The 19453-nt window shown below is 37.1% G+C and overlaps 1 non-coding gene across 1 annotated transcript; it reads right to left on the reverse strand.

The window, feature by feature from the left end:
* Positions 1 to 3745: 3745 nt before the first annotated feature.
* LOC141688467 (small nucleolar RNA R71) lies at positions 3746 to 3852 on the reverse strand. Its single transcript, XR_012561909.1, has one exon. It is a non-coding gene; the product is annotated as a small nucleolar RNA R71 (small nucleolar RNA).
* Between the last annotated feature and the right edge of the window lie 15601 nt (positions 3853 to 19453).

Consider the following 19453-nt stretch of genomic DNA (forward strand, 5'->3'; position numbering starts at 1 on the left):
AATAAATGGTGGACATATACGTGCAAAGAATAATCAATATGCCAATAACGTGGTTGTCACGATGACATCAAATCAGAAGTGGAAATCTGTATACATGATACATTTCAAGTCTGAGATTTTGGCGTGAATTGAAGTAGTTAGCGAACCGTATGAGGTAAATTAACTAGAGAAATAAGAAAGTAAAGCTGTGTATATCGGATAAGACAAATGATTGATTGGACAGTAGAAGCGAATGAAGAAATTCTTAATAATAACCAGATAATTGATTAATACATTGTGAAGATGAAGCATACCTCAATCCTGTGGGAGATACTTTTCATGAAGGTTCAAGATCGAAGAAATTCTAGTTACGAATAAACTCTGAGTGTGTTCTTCAAGGAATGGTTGGGCTTTCCCACTCAAGTAAGTAAGTTATGGTAAATTTGATGCTCATAACTGAGCCATCAAAGAAGGTTTAGAATGAAATAAGTGGAGATGAAGGTATGGTGGTTTAACTGCAACAATTTTTAAGAATTAATGCTCTTAAACTAATTGAATTCTTTCACAAGATTATGATAGTGTTGGCTGAGACCAGGTGTTGGTTATCAGAAGTTGAACAAGTTAACTAGTAAGAATAAGTGTATATTGTCAAGGATAGATAAATTGTTAATTAGAGAGCTTATATTGAAACATGAACTAGAAGAATTCTAGAATAATTTGTAATTGTACTCATTAGTGATATTCTGTTATAATCAGAAGAAATGAGAAAATGTATGGTATAATAAGAAATGTTCGCTATAATCTTAAGTTGAACTAAAAATATGGATTATACCGGCTAGTATTATATGTGGTGGTGAAATAGTGAGTTTAGAAGGTGGCAGTTGATTGGCATACTTGTGGGTTGATTGTTGGTTATTTGATTGATTATTGGTGTCGGCTTGAGTACGGATGTCAGTCAGTAATATAAGGTAGATGCTGCCCAAATTTTCGGAAAATGCCCTACTTTTAAAGATAGAAAGTATACTTCCTTGCAATATTGATATTCCTATTGATACTCCAAATAATTATGATCTCGGTTCTTGAAAGAGGTTGTTATAGCCAATCCGACTATATATATAATTGGTGTTTGATTTCATTTAGCTAGTCATCACTTGGTGCAATTAATCAAGTGAGTTAATTGGTTAAATTTACCAATTAATGGTCAGTTAGATGGAAATCGATTCCAATTAAATTAAGTCAAATTATGATGTGATTTTCAAATCCGAAATCAAAGCAATGAGGAAGTTGGAAGAAGTAAGGACAACAGTAGGATTCAGAAGTTGTTGTAAGCATGTGAGGCTTTACTTGGATGAATATGTCCTTTGTAATAGACAAGAGAAATAAAAAGTTATCTGTATAGACAAGTGAGAATAATGTTTTTAAGATCTAAAGATTCAAGATGGAGCAAAGAGAAGGAAGGAAGGAAAAGAAAGAAGGGAGGTGGAATAAAAAAGAGATTAGTATCTACATTAATATGGATTTTATTAGACAATCAATGAGATTTTATCATCTACAATAAGATTTTATTAAAGGACTTGAAGGTATACCAATATAGAACGACGATGTAATGAGAATTACTCCAAAATACCAGAAAACTCGCGAATACAAGTATCTGACGTATGGTAGAAGTTAATAATGATAATAACGTATATGAATTGAATGATTTTGATCCAGAGTTAACCACGAGAATGATTTATTTGATGAATAACCGAACAGTACTATTGGAAGACTCACTTATGTTATGAAGAAATAATGAACTATGAGAATGAAGAACTTAAATAGGAAAGAAGGTGGAATCAAAAGGATGATAAGGAAATAATATAAGATTCCATGATGTAGGTAGGTAATGGGTATTTGGAGGGACGAGAGTAAAAGTGAAGAATTTGATGAAATATTTGTAAATTGAGATAGGGAATGCATCCCAAGAGTACGATTAAGTACCGAGAGCTAAAAGAAAATATCTAGTGACCAGACATGAAGAGAAAAAGGGGGGAAAGCGTTAGTTGAATCATTATTGATAGGTTATCCAAACCTAGTCATTGTTTTCACAAGCAGTTTATCCAATAATTGGGCTAGTTGCTGCTTGAAGAAATTATGGTACATTATCAAATCCAGGAATTGATTGTAAATGATCAATATTATTAATTTGAGATTTGACAAGAGTATTTAGAATACGATGAATTATATCGAACCAGAATAGTATATACCACTCCTAGATAAACGGGCATCAAATAAAGTAGAACTAAAAGATAGGAATTTGGCTCAACATGGCTAACCCAAGGGATTCAAGTTACTCCAAGAGTATGATACAAGACAGAGATGTCAAAAAAGACTTTCTAATAATATGGCATAAGGAAAGAATAAGCGTTGTATGTGACTAGACGTCAAGGAAGAGCATTACAATCAGTTTTGTATGAGAACTCCGTCAAACCAAAATAAATGATAGCATGGGTTAGAATATGTGGGTGATGCCTACAGATTAGTATATTTTCTTCTAATAAATAAGAGATTTTTGCTCGAAAAATATACTCGATTGTGATTCAAGGAAATTAAGGTATGATGATACGTTTCTGTGTCAATTGTATCAAGTCGAGATTTTCTCATTAATTCTTAACTCTAGTGTAATTTCGAGAATGTCAGAAATCAAATACGCCATGGTCTCAGTATATCATTTGCAGATGGAAAAGAAGATTAAGGGAACGATTAAAGAGTCTCGAATTCAATTGAAAGCGATTACAAACTAGGTTAATTGAACAGAGATGAAGTACTTAATGAAGTTAGAATCCCATGTTTGTGTTATATATTATTCAACTCTCTTTACCCTCTTTAGTTAATGTTCTTTAGTATAATTCTCAATAGTTAATCATAGTATAATCAAAATTCAAATTGTTATTCATCTTAGAATTGAATATTAGCCATATCATTGTTGCATAAGTGCATAAATCACAAAGTTAATTTAAACCAGTCCATGTGGGAACGAACTAGAAATAATTCTATATTACTTGCGAACTTATATACTTGCATAAATTTTAGCGCGTGTTTAGCGACTAACAAGTTTTTGGCACGTCTTCTGGGGAATGCAGTGTTAACTTTTAGTTTATGTGTTTGTCATCAGTGATCGTTAAAGTTCATTGACTCGGAAATTGTTACTTATCTACTCTTTTTCTTTGTCGTATTTTAGGTACTCTAGCGAGCGTGTATGCATACGCGTTCGCGGGCTCGTAACAGAAATCTGGATCAAGCCGAGGAAGAAGCTGTAGTGATTCGAAGGGAAGTTTCTTAGGATAAAGAGGAAGTAGAAGAAGAAGAGAAAGTTGAAGAACCATCTCTAGTAGTGATGGGAGATCAAGCAGAAAATCCTAAGGCTCTGATGGATTATTCTCAGCCTAAGATCAATGATATTCAGTCGAGCATCATCAGACCAGCCATCTCGGCTAACACTTTTGAGATCAAGTCAAGCACGATTCAGATTATACAGAACTCAGTTCAGTTTGGGGGTTTTCCTACACAAGACCCCAACATGCACATCAGGGATTTCATCGAGATTTGCGACACTTTCAAGTTCAATGGGGTGACTGAAGATGCTATCAAGTTGCGACTCTTCCCATTCTCTCTGAGGGATAAAGCAAAGTGCTGGTTACATTCTCTACCACCAGGGTCTATCACCACATGGGAGGATCTTGCTTAAAATTTTCTCACTAAATTATTTCATATGGCGAAGATTGCTACAATCAGGAATGCTCTTACTCAGTTTGCTCAGGAAACTGGAGAATCTCTGTGTTAGGCTTGGGATCGATATAAGGAGATGCTAAAGAAGTGCCCACACCATGGCATGCCTGATTGGATGATTATAAACTGTTTCTACAATGGTTTGGGCGCTCAATCTAGACCATGCTCGATGCAGTGTCTGGTGGAGCCTTATGGGCCAAAAGCTATAATGAAGCTTATGAGTTGATTGAGCTCATGGCAGCTAATGATACCAGAATCCTACGCAAAGAATGTTGCAAGGCAAGGTAGCAGGAATTCTGGAAGTGGATGCAGCAACTGCTATAGCTGCTCAACTTCAAGCTTTGATGATGAAAGCGGACTCTTTGGCGAATTATGGAGTTAATAAAATCTCTAGTATTTGTTGTTGGATTTTTAAACGCAGCGGGGGCATGGCAAAACACTTTTACACATACAAAATCCAAATAAAAGCATATAAATCGTGAATAAAAATTCGAGGGATCGAATCTAACCTTTAAAAATAATTCGGAGACAACGATCAGAGATCCTTAGCAGTTGCTCCTCAAGTGTGAAGCACTCCACCGGTATCCACCAAGAAAACGATGTTAAGGAGGAGGAAGGAGGTGGAGAGAATTGGGTTTTCCAAACTTTTTGGGTTTTCGGGTTCTGGGGTTAGAATAAAATTAGGGTCTATAATAGTGTATTTATAGGCAAAATTTTCAGCTGAAATTTTCCCATAAATATTATTATTATTATCCCATTTATTATTCTCATTAATAATTAAAACACCTTTTAATCATTAATCCTTTTTCTAAACACTTTAGAAATAATTCTCTCTCTTGATTTAATTTCCAAAAATTAAATCCTTTAATTAATAATATTAAGAACTTTTCTTAATTAATTTATAATCAATTAAATCTCATTTAATCAATTATTAAATTTGCCAATTAATTAATTATTTCATAAATAAATAATTATTAGCCATTATTAATTAATTCATCCACCATTAAATCATTCTCTTTTTATGGTGTGACCCTGTAGGTTCAATATTAAGCCGGTAGTAGAAATAAATAATAATAAAACTATTTTATCATTATTTATATAAATTCTCTAATTTATTAAATATGATTAATTAATTAATCACATTTATTCTACATCGTGAGGGATACTTCTCAGCATATCGCGACTATCCGGATAATATGAATTCACTGCTTAGAATACCAAGAACCTATTCAGTGAATAGTTACCGTACAATAAACTCCTTCTACCCTACAATGTCCCGATTAAATACAAGGCATGGATCTCGTGTCAAGCCTATCTAATTTAATCACTTGCTTACCATTTACTATGCTTAGTTCTATGTAAATTAGAAACTCCTTTCTAATTTCATTCACTCTGGCCAGAGATTCCTGAACTAGCATAAGTGGATCAGCCTTGAACATTCGCTTTCTTCACTGGAAGGGGTAGATCCTTTATTGATCATACACTATCTTCGTGTACAAATTCCTATACCCAGAAGAGCCCTAATAATTGTCCCTGGAGACTAAGAACTAAACCAAAGCATAGTTCAGTGTACACAAGATGACTATGATGACCTCAAGTCTAAGGATACTTGTACAACTATCACTATGTGAACAACTGCTGACATGTGAGTGAACTCCATCAGTTGTTCAACTGTGCGAGTCATGTTCAGTGAACTTATTCTATAATAAGCACCTACATACTAGCTATAGTGTCACCACACAAATGTCTATGAGAACAGACATCCTTCATAATGAAGCAAGCATAGTATGTACCGATCTTTGCGGATTATTAATTACCAGTTAGTAATCCTATGACCAGGAACTATTTAAGTTTAGAGTTATCATCTTTTTAGGTCTCACTATTATGATCTCATCATAATCCATAAAAAGCTTTACTCTAAACTATGGTATATCTTATTTAAACACTTAAATAGATAAAGCCCGTAATAAAAACAAAACAAGTCTTTTATTAATATCAATGAAATCAAAACAGATTACATAAAGAGTTATTCCTAAATCCTAATTCATGATTGAATATAGGACATATTCCTTTCAATCTCCCACTTGTACTAAAGCCAATCACTTTGGTATCTAATACCCATCTTGTCTTTATGACGATCAAAGTGACTTTCGTAAAGTAGCTTTGTGAGTGGGTCTGCTATGTTGTTATGTGTGTCAACTCTTATTCAATACAATACAAGAAATGTTACCGCGCTCCCACTAACCCTTTTGTAGACGCATGGTTCATCTACGTTTTTTGATAAAATCAAACTCTTTGATTGTCTCATCAAAACGAATGTTCCATCTTTCGAGAAGCTTGCTTTAAACCACATATGGTTCGCAGCAGCTTACACACTAGGTTTTCATTTCCCTTGGAAAGAAAACCATCTGGCTATTTGCCAGATCACATAGTCGTAGTAAGCAGCAATCGCAAGCAAAATCCGAACCGATTTTAACAGGGCTACAGGTAAAAGGTTTCTTCAAAGTCAATCCATTGCCTTTGTTTGAATCCTTTTACCAAAAGCCTGGCCTTAAAGGTCTCCACCTGGCCATCTGCTATAATCTATCTTTTGTATACTGTATACATAGATTCCATTCTGGATTTCATGGCACTATGCCATTTTTCTGAGTCAACACTACTCATAGCCTCATTATAGGTTACAGGGTCGTCATCATTAATGATCGACAACTCATTGTCATTCTCAATGACAAGGCCATATTACCTCTCAGGTTGGCGACACAATCTCCCTGACCTATGAATGGGCTGTTCCACAAAAGGTTGTTCAGTCAGAATAGGTGTTTCCACTTGATCCGTAGTAGTTTGTGCTTCTTAAACTTCATCAAGTTCAATTTTGCTCCCACTGTTTCCTTCAAGGATAAACTCCTTTTCCAAAAAGGTAGCATGTCTGGAGACAAACACCCGATGATCGGTGTAAAAGTAATACCCTAAAGTCTCTTTAGGATATCCCACAAAACTACATTTTCCGGATCGATATTCCAGCTTATCTGGGTCAACTTTCTTGACATAAGCTGGACATCCCCAAATGTTAACGTGTTTAAGACTCGGTTTCCTTTCTTTCCATATCTCATACGAAGTTTGAGGAATAGATTTGGAAGGCACCTTATTCAGTAAATATGCTGAGGTTTCCAATGCATAACCCCATAGGAATACTGGAAGATTTGCATAGCTCATCATGGACCGAACTATGTCTAACAAAGTTCGATTTCTCCTTTCAGATACCAATCTGGAGGCGTCCACTGGGAGACTATACCATTTACTTTGAGATAATCTAGAAACACTCCATTAAAGTATTCACCACCTCGATCTGATCGAAGAGTTATAATACTATGTTTGGTTGTTTCTCCACTTCATACTTATATTCTTTGAACTTTTCAAAGGTCTCAGACTTGTGTTTCATCAAACACATATCCGAATCTAGATCTATCATCTATGAAAGTAATGAAGTATGAAAATCTACCCATGGCTTGCTTAGACATTGGTCCACATACATCTGTGTGTACCATTCCTAGCAAATTTGCAGCCCTCTCTCCATGTCTACTAAATGGAGACTGTAATGCCACTATAAAGTGAGATTTTCATCATCCTTTTTCTTTTATTAGTTTGTTCAATCTGAAGTAAATTATATCACATTTATACAGACCATTATTCAATGTACCACGTCCATAAAGAATATTATCTCTAAGAATAGAACATTCATTATTCTCAATAATAAATGAAAATCCAGCCAAGTCTAACATGGGAATAATATTCCTCACAATCGAGGGAACAAAATAACAATTATTTCAAACAATAGTCTTGCCCGTAGGCCTATGTAAATGAAATAATTCTACATCTACAGCAGCAACTCTTGCTCCATTTCCATCAGTAGAATCACCTCCTCTTCCTCAAGAGTCCTACTTTTCCTTGGTCCCTGCAACAAATTGCAGATATGAGAACCACAGGCGGTATCGAATACCCAAGTAGAAATGACATATTCACTTCTATCATGAACATACCTGAATCAGAAGCGATAGTCTCACTACCCTTCTTCTTCAATTCTGCAAGGTAAACCTTGCAGTTCCTCTTCCAGTGCCCCACCTTGTTACAGTGAAAGCAAACAACTTTGCTCTTGGGGTCTTCAGCTTTTGGTGGAACCGGCATTTTCTCACCTACTTTCTTCTTCTTGGAAGGGTTCCTCTTCCTTTTCTTAGGATTGGAACCTTCACCAATTAGAAGAACAGAACTCTTCTTAGGGGGAAAATTCGATTCCGCAGTCTTCAACATGTAGTGGAGTTCAGGCAGGCTGACATCCAACTTATTGATGTGAGAGTTCACAACAAACTGCGAGAACGAACTCGGAAGTGATTGCAAGACCAAGTCTTGGCTCAGCTCCTCATCCATGGCAAAACCAAGTTGTCCAAGACGTTCAATCAAATTGATCATCTTAAGTACATGGTCATTCATAGATGATTCCTCAGACATCCTACAACCGAACAGCTCCTTCGATATCTCATATCGAGCTGTCCTCCCCGCCACATCATACAACTCTTGTAGATGCATGAGGATAGTGTGAGCATCCATATGCTCATGTTGCTTCTGTAGGTCAATGTTTATGGAGGCTAGCATGATGCATTGAGCAACATTTGCATCATCTATCCACTTACGATACACAACATGTTCATCATTATATGCTTCACTAGCAGTTCAGTAGGCTTAGGTGAGTCAATCACGTATTCCAGCTTCTCAATCCTGAGAACAATTCTCAAGTTTCGAAGCCAGTCAGCATAACTAGGACCAGTCAATTTGTGAGCATCTAGTATGCTCCTGAGTGATAGTGCAGAAGACATAACGTACAAAGTAAATCTGTAAATGATAAACACATAACAACACTTAGCAAATATTCGATTTCATTTTAAAATACTATATGAATCGGGTCTTTATTTATAAGTGGCTCCCACTAGTTTTCCTAATTTATTCAACCCCCTACGTGAAAAATTAAGCATTCATAATGCTAGTGGGAATAGGGATCCTACATTCCATTACACAACCCCGGCTGTGGCACGAAACGCCATGTAATGTTCAATAGGCAGACAACTCTTGTCAATTACATCTAATGTTATTCCCTAATCAAACTTTAGCCTCTTGAATAATTGAGTCACGGTTGTGGCACGACAAACTCAATATTCTAAGTCAAGTCTAACCCAACATTCCGTACAATTGAATCAGTCCCCAAAGGCCCACGGCTGTGGCACGTAACGACCTTTAGATTCTAATTCAATGTACACATCTCTATGTAATAGACAAGTATTTCTTATTTCGAAATCAAAGCCCTCGGTTGTGGCACGAAACGACAATGATTCAAAAATAAGAACTACTATCTACCATGTTGGAAGGCTATGACCGACACAAGCCCGTTGTGTCATTGGCCAATTACTACTTGATATTATTTAATTTTAGAGGGATTATATTACGTTACAATCATAATCATATTATAAAGAGATTCTTCCTTTTAAATTAAATATTTCAAATCAATAATCAATAATCAGATGATTCCCAAATCGGGTGGAGCATTGTCAAGAGGTGTCACTTAATAACCCTTTCTTACAGATAGAAATCTAATGTTGACGGAATCATCCTTTCTCTCATATCGAAAATTCATATTCAATTACGTGTTTAATAAACACAAGAATCTCATGATTGTATTCATAATATTATTATTAAGGTTATGAAACAATTTCACTATACTAGGTTGTCAAACAAACGCCTTATGTTTATTTAAGTTCACCTAAATCTATCATCGCTTGATAAACTAAGCATATATCACATATATAAACATGAATAAACATCAAGGTAGGCATGTTATATCATCTAGCACATTAGTCTAAGCATTATACATCTCTATGTATCACATGAAGCATTTAAAAGCAATTAAAACAGTCAAAAACATCTTTAAACACTTCATGGAAATATAAACAGTTCAAAACTTTTATATAAACTAAAATTTATCACTCCATTAGATCCGTCTCGGAAAAACGAATCCAACGGTATATTGCACGTCCAAAACGGAGTTACGAAACTCCCAGAAAATCAATTTTAAAATCAACAGACGGGCTGTAACGCATTACAGGAACGCGTTACAAGCCCTGTAACGCATTCCGGTGATGCGTTACACCCCTTTTAAGCCATTAAAGGGTATAACGCATTCCGTGAATGCGCCACAGATGTGTAACGCATTCCCGGAATGCGTTACACCCCTTATTTTTTTATTTTTTTTTGTTTTTTCTACAGCAACCACCGTACCTTTTCCTCGGATTTTGTGCCACCTGATCTGTCATTCTCTGTGCTGCTTATCTTTCTTCAACAGACAGTACAAACACAGCAGATGACAGCATATACAGATATATACATACATACAATTCATATATATATATATAATTATTTAATTACGAATTTTAATTACAAGAACTTCGAAAATTCATAATAAAAAATCTATACATCCTAAAATTATAAGAAAAATACCCAGACGATCTACAATACTTGTAGAACCCAGATTAACATTCAAAATTATTCTGAGAAACGATTTCTCATCAGGCAAAATTAATCCATGATATAACTTATAAAAATCATAATTAATTCATACAAGCACATAAAACTCTGAAATTTTTATCACAGATCTATATGCATACAACCTATGCTCTGATACCATTGTTGGATTTTTAAACGCAGCGGGGGCATGGAAAAACACTTTTACACATACAAAATCCAAATAAAAGCATATAAATCGTGAATAAAAATTCGAGGGATCGAATCTAACCTTTAAAAATAATTCAGAGACAACGATCAGAGATCCTTAGCAGTTGCTCCTCAAGTGTGAAGCACTCCACCGGTATCCACCAAGAAAACGATGTTAAGGAGGAGGAAAGAGGTGGAGAGAATTGGGTTTTCCAAACTTTTTGGGTTTTCGGGTTCTGGGGTTAGAATAAAATTAGGGTCTATAATAGTGTATTTATAGGCAAAATTTTCAGCTAAAATTTTCCCATAAATATTATTATTATTATCCCATTTATTATTCTCATTAATAATTAAAACACCTTTTAATCATTAATCCTTTTTCTAAACACTTTAGAAATAATTCTCTCTCTTGATTTAATTTCCAAAAATTAATTCCTTTAATTAATAATATTAAGAACTTTGCTTAATTAATTTATAATCAATTAAATCTCATTTAATCAATTATTAAATTTGCCAATTAATTATTTATTTCATAAATAAATAATTATTAGCCATTATTAATTAATTCCTCCACCATTAAATCATTCTCTTTTTATGGTGTGACCCTGTAGGTTCAATATTAAGCCGATAGTAGAAATAAATAATAATAAAACTATTTTATCATTATTTATATAAATTCTCTAATTTATTAAATATGATTAATTAATTAATCACATTTATTCTACATCGTGAGGGATACTTCTCAGCATATCGCGACTATCCGGATAATATGAATTCACTGCTTAGAATACCAAGAACCTATTCAGTGAATAGTTACCGTACAATAAACTCCTTCTACCCTACAATGTCCCGATTAAATACAAGGCATGGATCTCATGTCAAGCCTATCTAATTTAATCACTTGCTTACCATTTACTATGCTTAGTTCTATGCAAATTAGAAACTCCTTTCTAATTTCATTCACTCTGGCCAGAGATTCCTGAACTAGCATAAGTGGATCAGCCTTGAACATTCGCTTCCTTCACTGGAAGGGGTAGATCCTTTATTGATCATACACTATCTTCGTGTACAAATTCCTATACCCAGAAGAGCCCTAATAATTGTCCCTGGAGACTAAGAACTAAACCAAAGCATAGTTCAGTGTACACAAGATGACTATGATGACCTCAAGTCTAAGGATACTTGTACAACTATCACTATGTGAACAACTGCTGACACGTGAGTGAACTCCATCAGTTGTTCAGCTGTGCGAGTCATGTTCAGTGAACTTATTCTATAATAAGCACCTACATACTAGCTATAGTGTCACCACACAAATGTCTATGAGAACAGACATCCTTCATAATGAAGTAAGCATAGTATGTACCGATCTTTGTGGATTATTAATTACCAGTTAGTAATCCTATGACCAGGAACTATTTAAGTTTAGAGTTATCATCTTTTTAGGTCTCACTATTATGATCTCATCATAATCCATAAAAAGCTTTACTCTAAACTATGGTATATCTTATTTAAACACTTAAATAGATAAAGCCCGTAATAAAAACAAAACAAGTCTTTTATTAATATCAATGAAATCAAAACAGATTATGTAAAGAGTTATTCCTAAATCCTAATTCATGATTGGACTTAGGACATATTTCTTTCATTTGTGACCTTTATGCGGGGGCGCATGAAACAAAGCAGTGTGATGCTTCTAGCGAATCAGCTCAATTTGTGAGCAACTTTCAGAGATCACAGCAACAAGCTCCAGCCACTGATCATCCAAATCACCGTAATCATCCTAACTTCAGCTGGAGTAACAATCAGAATGTGGTGGAACAATCTTATCAGCAATACACAGCAAAGCAGTATAACCCTCTTGGTTTTCAGCCACCGCAATATGCCCTTAGGCAACAACTTCAACTTCAGCAGCTACCGCAAGCTAATGAAAAATCTGAATCGGAGGAGTTGAGGCTCATGTGCAAGAGCCAAGCTGTGTCTATCAAGACCTTGGAGAATCAGATTGGGCAAATTGCTAATGCATTACTGAATCATCAACCTGGCACGCTTTCGAGCGATAGTGAAGTACCAGGCAAGAAGGAAGCTAAGGAGCATGTTAAGGCAATTATATTAAGGTCTGGTAAGGTTGCGAATCTTGAAAAAGCAAAGACTCTAGAAGCTGAAGTTGAGGCTGAAGAAGAAGAAGTGCAGAAGGAAGCAGAAGTGGAACCAAGGAAGACTACTATTGAGCACACTCCTCCTGAGGGTAGTACAGGGGAGAAACAGATTTATCCTCCACACCCTTCTTCTAAAAGGCTACATAAGAAAAAGCTGGATAAGCAATTTGAGAAGTTTCTGGAGGTGTTCAAGAAACTTCACATCAACATACCTTTTACTGAAGCTCTTGAACAAAAGCCTAGTTACATGAAGTTCATGAAAGGTATTCTCTCTAGGAAGGTGAAGCTTGATGACTTAGAGACCGTTGCTCTCACGGAGGAATGCAGTGCTGTGCTGTAACATAAATCGCCTCCAAAGCTTAAAGTTCCTGGAAGCTTCATTATTCCTTGCACCATTGGAAATGTGTCATTTGACAAGTGTCTATGTGACTTGGGAGCTAGCATCAATCTGATGCCCTTGTCAATCTTCAAGAAGTTGAACTTGCCTGATCTAAAGCCTACTTATATGAATTGCAGTTGGCCGACCGTTCTATTACATATCCGTGAGGTATTGTGGAGGATATCTTGGTCAAGGTGGATAAACTCATATTCCCTACTGATTTTATAATTCTAGATTTCGAGGAGGATAAGAAGATTCCTATAATCTTGGGAAGACCTTTCTTGGCTACTAGCTGAAGCTTGATAGATATGCAGAAAGGTAAGCTCATCATAAGAATGATGGATCAGGATATAACTTTTAATGTGTTCAATGCCATGAAGTTCCCTATGTAAAATGAGGAGTGCTTAAAAGTGGAGTTGGTTAATTCTGTGGTTACTTCAGAACTTGATCAATTTCTAACGTCTGATGCCTTAGAGAAGGCCTTGTTGGGGAATTCCGATAATGAAGAGGATGACCAGTTGCAATTTCTGAATGCTTCTCCCTGGAAGAGGAAGATTGATATGCCTTTTGAATCTCTTGGAATGGAGAAATTGAACAAGGCTCCTAAACGCCTCAAGCCATCTATTGAGGAAGCCCCTACTCTCGAGCTTAAGCCTTTACCTGAGCATTTGAGGTATGCTTTTTTAGGTGATGCATCTACTCTGCCTGTGATTATTGCATCTGACCTTTCAGGTAGTGACGAGGAAAAGCTTCTGAGGATGCTGAGAGAGTTCAAATCGGCAATTGGTTGGACTATAGTAGATATCAAGGGAATTAGCCCTTCTTATTGTATGCATAAATTTCTACTAGAGGAAGGTAGAAAGCCTACTATTGAGCAACAAAGAAGGTTAAACCCTATCATGAAGGAAGTCGTGAAGAAGGAAATTCTTAAGTGGCTGGATGCAGGATCATCAATCCCATTTCTGACAGTTCATGGGTGAGTCTGGTTCAATGTGTACCAAAGAGAGGAGGTATCACAGTCGTTGCTAATAAGAAGAATGAGCTTATTCCTACACGAACAGTCACGGGGTGGAGAGTTTGCATGGACTACAGGAAGCTGAACAAGGCCACAAGAAAAGATCACTTTCTTCTGCCATTTATAGATCATATTCTTGACATATTGGCTGGGCATGAGTACTACTGTCTTCTGGATGGTTATTATGGTTATAATCAAATTTGCATTGCTCTAGAAGATCAGGGGAATACTACTTTCACTTTTCCATTTGGTACTTTCGCCTTTCACAGAGTTTTTTTTGGGTTATGTGGAGCACCGGCCACATTTCAGAGATGCATGATGGCTATCTTCTCTGATATGATTGGTCAGAATATGGAGGTGTTCATGGACGGTTTTTCTGTGTTTGGTGATTCATTTGATGAGTGTTTGCAGAATCTAGGCGACGTTCTCAAGAGGTGTGTTGAGACCAACTTGGTTCTCAATTGGGAGAAATGTCATTTTATGGTGCGTCAAGGCATCATTCTTGGTCACAAGGTTTCTAGTAAAGGTCTTGGAGTGGACAAAGCCAAGGTGGGGTTATTGAAAATTTACCTCCACCAATATATGTTAAGGGAATTCGCAGTTTTCTTGGCCATGTGGGTTTCTATAGGCATTTCTTCAAGGACTTCTTGAAAATTTCGAAGCCGTTATGCAATTTGCTAGAAAAAGATGTTCCTTTCAAGTTTGATGACGAGTGTCTTGCTGCTTTTGAGACACTGAAGAAGAGTTTGATTACAGCACCTGCCATAACTGCACCCGATTGGAGTGAACCTTTTGAAATGATGTGCGATGAAAGTGACTATGCAGTTGGAGAAGTTCTTGGGCAGGGAAAGAACAACATATTTCATGTGGTCTACTATGCTAGTAAGACCCTAAATGGTGCTCAACTTAATTATACTACTACGGAAAAAGAACTTTTAGCTATAATATATGGTTTTGAGAAATTTTGATCTTATCTACTTGGGACAAAGGTGACAATTTTCATTGATCACGCTGCAATTCGATATCTCATCTCAAAGAAGGACTCGAAGCCTAGATTGATCAGATGGGTTCTTTTATTCCAGGAGTTTGAATTAGAGATCAAGGACAAAAAAGGGAATGAAAATCAAGTCGCTGATCATCTCTCGCGTTTAGAGGATCCAATTTCTACTTCACAAGATAAGACATTAATTAATGAGTCTTTTCTTGATGAGCAGTTGTTTAGAGTGCACGAGGAAGAACCGTGGTTTGCAGACATTGTGAACTACCTTGTGAGTAATATCATGCCTCCCGACTTGTCATACGCTCAAAGGAAGAAGTTTCTGCATGAAATGAAGTGGTATATGTGGGATGAACCATTTCTTTTTCGACAAGGAGCTGACCGAATAATCAAGAGATGTATTCCTTACAGCGAAACGGGGGGGATCTTACGAGATTTCCACTCAACGGTTTATGGAGGACATTATGGTGGAGAAAAGACAGCAGCTCGTGTTCATTAAACAGGTTTCTTTTGGCCAACTTTATTTAAAGATGCTCATCAGTTCATTTTGAAATGTAATTGATGTCAGCGTGTGGGTAATATGTCCAAGAGGGATGAGATGCCTCTTAATATGCTTGTCGAGTTTGAAGTCTTCGATGTTTGGGGAATCGACTTCATGGGGCCATTTGTCTCATCTTGTAACAATCAGTATATCTTGTTGGCGGTTGATTATGTGTCAAAATGGGTTGAAGTTAAGGCGCTGCCAATGAACGATGCAAAAGTAGTGCTTAATTTTCTTCACAAGCAGATATTCACAAGATTTGGAACTCCAAGAGTCATAATCAGTGATGAGAAGTCGCATTTTTACAATCGCAAGTTCACTGCTATGATGCAAGGATATAATGTGAATCATCGCATTGTTATGGCTTACCATCCTCAAACAAATGGTCAAGCCGAGGTATCTAACAGAGAGATCAAGCGCATTTTAGAGAAGGTTGTGTGTCCATCAAGGAAAAATTGGTCTTTGAAGTTTGACGAAGATGTTTGGGCGTATAGAACAGCATACAAGACTCCACTGGGAATTTTCCATTTTAGTTGGTTTATGGTAAGGGGTGTCATTTGCCGGTGGAACTAGAGCATAAAGCGTATTGGGCTTTGAAGAAGTTGAATCTTGATTTAGATGCATTGGAAAGAAAAGGATGCTTCAATTGAATGAACTCCACGAGGTTCGACTTCAAGCTTATGAGAACAACAAAATGTATAAGGAGAAAGTCAAGAGGTGGCACGATAGGGGTCTAGTGCTCAAATCATTTATGTCGGGGCAACAAGTTCTCTTGTTCAACTCTCGTCTCCATCTTTTTCCTGGAAAGTTCAAGTCAAGGTGGTCAGGGTCGTTTTTTGTCAAAACTGTGTTTCCACATGGAGCGGTGGAGATTTTGAGAATAATCTGGGCCAAGCATTCAAGGTAAATGGTCAGAGGTTGAAGCATTACTATGGTGACATGGCAAACCGTGAGGTGGTTAGTGCTGTTTTATTGTCCGTTTGATCTCGCATTTCTACGTCAAGCTAACGATGTAAAGCAAGCGCTTCTTGGGAGGCAACCCAAGTTTGTTGTACATCAGTAGATAGGCGAAGAAGAACGAAGTGAGAAAAACACAAAGAAATCAAAAAAGTAAAAAAATAGGGGGCCAAGTACCGAAGCACGGTGCGTGCGCGCTGAGGAAACGGGCGGCCGCGCTGAAAATCCAGAGACATGGCGCGCCCGCGCTGCCTAGCGGGGCGGCCGCGCTGAAACATCAGAAGCACGGTGCCCCACGCTAAGGTAAGGCGCGACCGCGCTGGTCCCCGAATTCTGAAAAAAATAACAGTTGGAAATTAAAGAGAAAATCGGGGACATTGATTCAAAATCAATTCCTACCCAAATTTTACTCTTCCACATCCCAAATTTCCCTCTCCAAATCAAACCCAATATTCCTACTATTCTCATAATCAATTCCAACTTCTATTCCATATCTAATTTTCTTCTCACCTCCTATATATACATACACTTATACACAAACTTCTCCACCGCTTCTCAAATTCTCAAACAGAATTCTCTCTCAAACACGTATCTTTTATTCTCTCTTATTCAAGCCCAATGGCACCCAAGAGACAAAGTACTCAAGTAAGTAGTAGCAGCACCGATTCTTCGAGTATGGGTGATGTGAGGCTGAGGTTTTCAACTCCCGAGGCTGAAGCGGAGTACACGAGGCTTCTCTCGAAGCTTATAGCACAGGAGCGAGGTTTTCTGACTTCGGGGAAGGATGGTAAGTTGTTGGAGATGATCTTGGAGATGGGCTGGGTTGTTTTTAGTGAGGCACCCGTTGCTGTGCCCATGAGTGTTGTTCGAGAGTTCTATGCTAATGCAAAGGCGGAGAAGAATGGTTTTACTGTGGATAGGGGCATGACAGTGGAATATAGTGTGGATGCGATAAGGAGGGTGATTGAGCAGTCCGCAAGGAAGCCCGGTCAGGACAAGACTGATTTGGATTTGATTGTTGCTACTCTGTGTGTGCCTGAGACTCATTGGAAGTTCAAGAGGGGCACGACTGATTATGCCAGATTCCGTGCTTCGAGCATGAACAGGTTTGCTCTTGCATGGAATGCATTTATCTGTGCTAACATCATGCCATCTTCTCATGTGCATGATGTGACTGTGGAGTGTGCACAACTATTATGGGGGATTCTTCAGGGTGACTATGTGGACCTGGGAATGGTAATCTACCAGGGTATTCTGAGATTCTTGAGTGTGCTCCGATTGACAGCCCCACTTTGGCTATGATGCACGATTGGGATGGAGGAAAGCTTGATTTGAAGGGGCTTGGTTATTCTTTTGACCATCTTCCTGGTGGGAGGCCAGCTACTGGGGCAACTCAGTCGAGCAGGACTGCATGGAGATCTCAGCTAGGTGAGGAGGCTGGTCCATCGCAGCAGGAGCAGGAGGAAGCAGGAGCGGATATTAGAGTTGGTTTGAGCATGACACAGTATAGGCGTCTAGCGAGGAGGATGGATGCGATGCATGATATCCATAGTCGGTTTCACGTGATCTCACCCAGGAACTTGGGACTGCATTCAGAGCCACCGGTGTTGACATCTAGTGGTCAGTATTTGGTGAGGATTCCGTGTATCCACCTCTAGACATGCCTGACACTCCACCCGTTGGGGGTGAGGATCCTGATTCCAAGTAGGTATGCCTGATTCCTTACTATTACTTTTACTGAGGACAGTGAATATTTTAAGTTTGGGGGTAGTAGTTTAAGGAATATGTTTTGTGTGAGTCACATATAATTTGCATATTCATGATAGTTTAGAGCATATAGTTGCATATTTTTCCATGATAGTTTTTTTTATTTTGGTAGTTTTTATGATAGTTTGTTCATATAGTTCATGTATTTATATTATAACATGATCCCTTATATGATTTTTCCGATTGATTTGTGATATTGATGTTAGTGTAGTGATGTCGTATTTAGTAATGTTAAGTCTTGTCAAACTGATTCGCATGCTAGAGACAATTGTATTTCACTAAGTCTTATAGGTTGCTTGAGTGCTAGATCATGGTCATGGTTTATTTGTTTGTCGAGGTTTAATCGCTTGTTTATATTTAGAATTTAGGATATTCTCTTAATGATAAAATAACATGGATTTTTTAGAAATTGGAGAAATTGGATCTTATTTCTAGTTGTTGTGGCTAGGTGTCAAATGGCTAGTAGCCGGCTCATATTTATATGAGTAGTCTAGGGTTGAGCGAGATGGAGCGAAACGCACTCGTTCAGAAATTTGTGAAAAAAGAAAAAAAAAAGAAAAAAAGAAAAAAAAAGAAAAAAAAGTGTTATCTATAATTGATCACGAGTGGGCTCTTTAGTACTCGAGTTATTAAGTTCTTAGGGGACTTTGTGCTTAATGAACCAATGCTTTTATAGTTTGGGATCCGCTAACCTAACGCTCGTTACATGGGTACTATTGTATAAGTTTTTTGTGGACCTCACTCATTGCACGATCAAATAAGCATACTTGTGTTATTTTGTTATGCATAAAAGTGTGAATCCATGTAAAACTCCATTATAAGAATTAAAGTGTTATAAGTTATCTTGAGTCTAGCTTTTGTTTTATCTATAACCTTGCAATTTTTTTGATGAGTAGTGAGTCATGATTATTGATCTAGTTGTGATAGTATATCTGTAAGCAATTGCACACACACATGTCTTGGGTTTGTCGGTTGATTTGTAAGGTTTGATTGATCTTTTTGCGAATAACTACATTTGTTGGGATGTTGCTTCTTGATTGGTTTAGTTATTCTATTGTGGTTTATTATATTAATTTAGTTGCATTCATGCATTTTTATTTCTTGTTCTTTAAGTCTGTTTATGCTTGAGGACAAGCAT

This window comes from Apium graveolens, chromosome 9 (assembly GCF_009905375.1).
Source record: "Apium graveolens cultivar Ventura chromosome 9, ASM990537v1, whole genome shotgun sequence".
Taxonomy (NCBI): domain Eukaryota; kingdom Viridiplantae; phylum Streptophyta; class Magnoliopsida; order Apiales; family Apiaceae; genus Apium; species Apium graveolens.